We start from the raw sequence: 6,936 nt of genomic DNA on the forward strand, positions 1-6,936 counted from the left end.
AACAGCAAATCATAAAGGAAGAATCTACCTACATTAAAAGGAAAAAGGAATCTGTTATAAAATATATGTAAACATATCAATGTCATAATCAAAACAATGTAAAGCAGAGAGAAGATATTTATAATGCACATGACTGACAAAAAAGATTAGTATGGAGAACATTAAAATTCCTATAAGTATTTTTAAATAAAGAACACAATTTAAAAAATGAACAAAGGATGAAATCTAAATAGCCAATAGAAACATGGTCAAATTACTATCAAATTATGAGTAACTAAGGAAACGCACAGTAAACCACAGTGAAAAGTTTGACACACATTTCAAAACTGAGTAAATTTAAGGGAGTGTAAACACACGGCCTGCCCGCAGGGCTGGGAGTTGCTGCAGGCATTTTAACGCAGAGGTGGAAATAGCTAGTTCGTGTGCACATGTAATCCCACTACAGCCCAGCTAATTCCACTGCAAGGCACATAATCCAAAGAAGCTAGCTCACATACATACATACAAGAGAAATTCCTATAGATACATTAAGAGTTACAGAAACTTACAAAGAAACCTTACAAAGTCCATCAATTACTAATAGATAAATTCTGGAATGTTCATAATATTAAATGATATGTGATAGTAAATACTAACAAACTAGATGCAAATGTTTTAACAAGTCCAACATTGGTAAAGAAAAAGCAAATTGGAGAATGGTAAACACAGCATGAGGACTTCCCAGATGGAGCTAGTGGTAAAGAACCCACCTGCCAATGCAGGACATGAGAGATGCAGGGTCGATCCCTGTGTTGGGAAGATCCCCTGGAGAAGGGCACGGCAACCCACTCCAATATCTTTTTTTTAGGTAATGTATTTATTTCAATTGGAGGCTAATTACTTTACAGTATTGTGGTGGTTTTTGCAATACATAGACATGAATCAGCCAGCAGTGCACATGTGTCCCTCCCATCCTGAACACCCCTTCCCACCCCATCCCTCTGGGTTGTCCCAGAGCACCAGCTTTGAGTGTCCTGCTTCATGAGTTGAACTTGTACCGGTCATCTATTTTACATCTGGTAATATACAGGTTTCAATGCTATTCTCCCAAATCATCCTACCCTCACCTTCTCCTATATAGTCCAAAAGTCTGCTCTTTATATCTGTGTCTCTTTTGCTCTCTTGCATATAGCATCATTATTACTTTCTTTCTAAATTCTATATATATGTATTAATATACTGTATTGGTGTTTCTCTTTCTGACTTACTTCACTCTGTATCATAGGCTCCAGTTTCATCCACCTCATTAGAACTGACTCAAATGTGTTATTTTTTATTGCTGAGTAATACTCTATTGTTTAGAAGGAAAGTTATGACCAACCTAGATAGCATATTCAAAAGCAGAGACATTACTTTGCCAACAAAGGTCCATCTAGTCAAAGCTATGGTTTTTCCAGTGGTCATGTATGGATGTGAGAATTGGACTGTGAAGAAAGCTGAGCACCGAAGAATTGATGCTTTTGAACTGTGGTGTTGGAGAAGACTCTTGAGAGTCCCTTGGATTGCAAGGAGATCCAACCAGTCCATTCTAAAGGAGATCAGTCCTGGGTGTTCTTTGGAAGGAATGATGCTAAAGCTGAAACTCCAGTACTTTGGCCACCTCATGCGAAGAGTTGACTCATTGGAAAAGACTCTGATGCTGGGAGGGATTGGGGGCAGGAGGAGAAGGGGACGACAGAGGATGAGATGGCTGGATGGCATCACTGACTCGATGTACGTGAGTTTGAGTGAACTCCGGGAGATGGTGATGGACAGGGAGGCCTGGCGTGCTGTGATTCATGGGGTTGCACTGAACTGAATACTCCATTGTGTATATGTACCCCAGCTTTCTTATCCATTCATCTGCCGATGGACATCTAGGTTGCTTCCATGATCTGGCTATTGTAAACAGTGCTGAGATGAACATTGGGGTACACGTGTCTCTTTAAATTCTGGTTTCCTCCATGTGTATGCCCAGAAGTGGATTTTCTGGGTCCTATGGCAGTTCTATTTCCAGTTTTTTAAGGAATCTCCACACTGTTCTCCATAGTGGCTGTACTAGTTTGCATTCCCACCAACAGCGTAAGAGGGTTTCCTTTTCTCCACACCCTCTCCAGCATTCACTGTTTGCACACTTTTTGATAGCAGCCCTGGGTCAGAAAAATCCCCTGGAGAAGGAAATGGCAACCCACTCCAGTATTCTTGCCTGGAGAACCCCATGGACAGAGGAGCCTGGCAGGCTACAGTCTATGGGGTCACAAAGAGTCGGAGCAACTGAGCAAATTCACTTTCACTTTCATTCTGATTGGTATGAGATGGTACCTCACTGTGGTTTTGATTTGCATTTCTCTGATAATGAGTGATGTTGAGCATCTTTCCATGTGTTTATTAGCCATCTGTATGTCTTCTTAGGAGAAATGTCTGTTTAATTCTTTGGCCCACTTTTTGATTGGGTCATTTATTTTTCTGGTATTGAACTGCATGAACTGCTTGTATATTCTGGAGATTAATTATTTGTCAGTTGTTTCATTTGCTATTATTTTCTTCCATTCTGAAGGTTGCCTTTTCACCTTGCTTATAGTTTTCTTCATTGTGCAAAGCTTTTAAGTTTAATTAGGTCTCATTTGTGTATTTTTGTTTTCATTCCTATTACTCTGGGAGGTGGATCATAGAGGATCTTGCTGTGATTCATATCACAGCGTGTTCTGCCTATGCTTTCCTCTAAGAGGTCTATAGTTTCTGGTCTTATATTTAGATCTTTAATCGATTTTGAGTTTATTTTTGTGTATGGTGTTAGAAAGTGTTCCCCACTTGTTAAAGAGCTTGTCTTTCTTCCATTGTATATTTTTGCCTCCTTTGTCAAAGACAAGGTGTCCATAGCTATATGGATTTATCTCTGTGCTTTCTATTTTCTTCCATTAATCTACATTTCTGTCTTTGAGCCAGTACCACACTGTCTTGATGACTGTAGCTTTGTAGTATAGTCTGAAGTCAGGAAGGTTGATTCCTTCAGTTCCATTCTTTTTTCTCAAGAGTGCTTTGGCTATTCAAGGATTTTTTGTTTTTCCAAACAAATTGTGAAACTATTTATTCTAGTTCTGTGAAAAATACTGTTGGTAGCTTGATAGTGATTGTGTTGAATCCATAGATTGCTTTGGGTAGTATCAGTGAATATAGTAAAGTTGCAGGATATAAAATTAATACACAGAAATCCCTTGCATTCCTATACACTAACATGAAAAAGAGAAAGAGATATTTGGGAAACAATCCCATTCATAACTGCATCGAAAAGAATAAAATACTTAGGAATAAATTTACCTAAAGAAACAAAAGATCTATATATAGAAAACTATAAAACACTGTTGAAAGAAATCAAAGATGACACAAATAGATAGAGAAATATACCATGTTCGTGGATTGGAAGAATCAATATAGTGAAAATGAGTATATTCCAGTATTCTTGCCTGGAGAATTCTACTGATAGAGGAGCCTGGCAGGCTACAGTCCATTGTGTCAAGAGTTGGACATGACTGAAGCGACTTAGCACACAAACACAGAATGAATGAATGTGTATGCTGCTGCTGCTGCTGCTGCTGAGTCGCTTCAGTCGTGTCCGACTTTGTGTGACCCCATAGATGGCAGCCCACCAGGCTCCCTGAGATTCTCCAGGCAAGAACACTATTTCAAAATAGAGAAAAATAGTTTCTTTTGGATACAGAGACATTCCTTTGTTACTAAAGTCCAGAACCTTGCATAGAAAGAATGCAGAATCCCTTTAACAGAGAAGGTCCACAGGAAAAACAGGAAGAGATGTGGGTCTGTGATGTCGACTATCTCTCGAATATTTTACATCTTTCAATAAAGGCAGCTAAAGCAAACATACTCCAAAAAGTATAAAAATATAGATCAATTTTTTAAGGAATCTCCACACTGTTCTCCATAGTGGCTGTACTAGTTTGCATTCCCACCAACAGTGTAGGAGGGTTCCCTTTTCTCCACACCCTCTCCAGCAATTATTGCTTGCAGATTTTTGGATCGCAGCCATTCTGACTGGTGTGAAGTGGTACCTCATTGTGGTTTTGATTTGCATTTCTCTAATAATGAGTGAAGTTGAGCATCTTTTCATGTGTTTGTTAGCCATCTGTATGTCTTCTTTATGACCCAGCAATCCCACTGCTGGGCATACACACCGAGGAAACCAGAATTGAAAGAGACACATGTACCCCAATGTTCATCGCAGCACTGTTTATAATAGCCAGGACATGGAAACAACCTAGATGTCCATCAGCAGATGAATGGATAAGAAAGCTGTGGCACATATACACAATGGAGTATTACTCAGCCGTTAAAAAGAATTCATTTGAATCAGTTCTGATGAGATGGATGAAACTGGAGCCGATTATACAGAGTGAAGTAAGCCAGAAAAAAAAACACCAATACAGTATACTAACACATATATATGGAATTTAGGAAGATGGCAATGACGACCCTGTATGCAAGACAGGGAAAGAGACACAGATGTGTATAACGGACTTTTGGACTCAGAGGGAGAGGGAGAGGGTGGGATGATTTGGGAGAATGACATTCTAACATGTATACTATCATGTGAATTGAATCGCCAGTCTATGTCTGACGCAGGATGCAGCATGCTTGGGGCTGGTGCATGGGGATGACCCAGAAAGATGTTATGGGGAGGGAGGTGGGAGGGGGGTTCATGTTTGGGAACGCATGTAAGAATTAAAGATTTTAAAATTTAAAAAATAAAAAACTAAAAAAAAAATATATAGATCAGACATTTGTTGTATTATTGTCCATATAATTTAAAATATGTTAATATTAAAAATTAAGTGAAATGAAATGAAGTCATAAATAAGATAATCAAAATGTAAGAATAATTTATCCCATATCCTTTAGAATTAATGTCTTCTTATGAGGACAGAAATGCTTTCACATACACTGCTCACCAAAAAAAAAAAAAAAATTAAAAAGAGAAAGAAGGAAGGAGCATTAAAAGAAAGAGGAGAAAGGAAGACAATATTTAGTTTTACAAGATGTACTTTTTAATCCAAATGAAAAGATGACAATCTACCAAGTAGGAAAGGAAAATTTTCATACATTAATACGTTAAGAAACTAGAACTTTGCTGTAAATGTTCTTGCCTTTGGCTTTCTCAGCTCTTGATGCCTTGAACATTTAAGACACCCCAATCTTCTTAATCATCTAATTTAATCTTTGCAACAAGCCTATGGGTAGTAAAAATGATCCAAAGGACTAAGTTGCTCCTAGTTAAACAGCTGAACACAAAAGCCCAGGTCTTCTGACTCCTGACACACCTCCTGTGCCCTTAGATTACCGGTGCATAGAAAACAGTCAAGCTCCAGGAACTCAAAGCCACCAACTCCATCCGATAAGTGGAGGTCTGTCGTTTTGTGACCCAACGACTCATTTTTAAAATGATAATTCCAAATAGAACACACATCAATCTCATTTGTTATTCTGAGCAGTTCAGGAACCCATACCCATTTTCTCCACACGGCCGCACTAAACGTTGAGAAGGTAGCTCTCACAAACCCCTGCAACCTGTTCTTTGATTCATCTGAAAGAAAAAAAAAAATCTACACTTGAGAAGCTTTCAAGTATTCCCACAGAACCCACAGTGATCCTTGACCAGCACCCTGCCAACACCCCCACCACATGCATAAGAAATCGCCTTTCCGAGTAGGACCTGTCAGCTTCTGCATTCCACTTCTGTGTTGATCCATATACGATGCTTCTGACACTGGCTGGGATCCAGGCCTGGAGAACCACCTGGCGAGAAGAGCTCCTGAGCAGGCACACGGCTATATACAGCGCATCTGTCACGCCAATGGATGCAAAATGAATTGCTGATGAGGACCATTTCTTCAATCAAAAAAAAAAAGTAAAAGCCTATTTTTAAGGTACAAGGAAGAAAACTGTAAACTCAAAGAAGAGACTGGTGGGAAGGAGTCATGTGTGGGATCATCAGTTCAAACTGTGAGAAGAGACTTCTCCTTTTCTGCACATCAAACCTCAAAAGGAGGACAAGTCAGAGTCAGTGACCTGAGTCCCCATAAAGTGAATCAGCAGCTCTATAATTCTCGTTAATCCAGTAGTCTCCCACTGGAAATGGAAGGTGACTTCATTGCCTTAAAACTTAAAACTTAAGAAGCCTTAGCTTCTGTTTCTGTTCATGTCAGGGGAAGGAAATTTTAGGAAAAGCTGAAGACAGTATCATCAGGAACTGAAATATGATTTGCTAAAAAGGCAGCCTGATATTGCCTTTCAGTTTTGTGACCCACAGAAAGAAAACTCTACCTCTAACTCTTTCCTTTTATATAAAAACTGTTCTTTACTGTGTCTCACAGGAGAACCCAATTATCCCTAATTTCTGGCCACTTAAAACTGTTCAGGAGAAACACATGTTATTTCTAAAATAACATACAAATATATAGGACACAAGGAAAAGAAGCTGATTCATTTAAAAAATATATATTAGGAGTTGACAAATTTTCAGTTTTCATTTTTCCTTTGAATAATTATAACTCATAGTTATTTGTTTTGCAGAAATCATTAATCCCACGATCAACTTTAGGCCAAGCCCCCAAAATAACATTGATATTCTCAAGAATATAAATTCCTCTAAAAAATACAACAGTGAATGTAATAAAAAAGCTGCAGACTCACAGACATAGAGAACAAACCAGGGGTTTCCAGTGGGAAGAGGGAAGGAGGGGTGATGGGGAAGATGAAGTAGGGGAGTTAGAGGTACAAATGATTAGGCATAAAATAAGCTACAAGGATATATTTACAACACAGGAAATACAGCCAATACTTTATAATAACTATAAATGGAGTACACCTTTAAAAATTGTGAATCACTATATTGAATATCTGTTG

This window comes from Ovis canadensis, chromosome 26 (assembly GCF_042477335.2).
Source record: "Ovis canadensis isolate MfBH-ARS-UI-01 breed Bighorn chromosome 26, ARS-UI_OviCan_v2, whole genome shotgun sequence".
In the NCBI taxonomy this organism is placed as follows: Eukaryota; Metazoa; Chordata; class Mammalia; order Artiodactyla; family Bovidae; genus Ovis; species Ovis canadensis.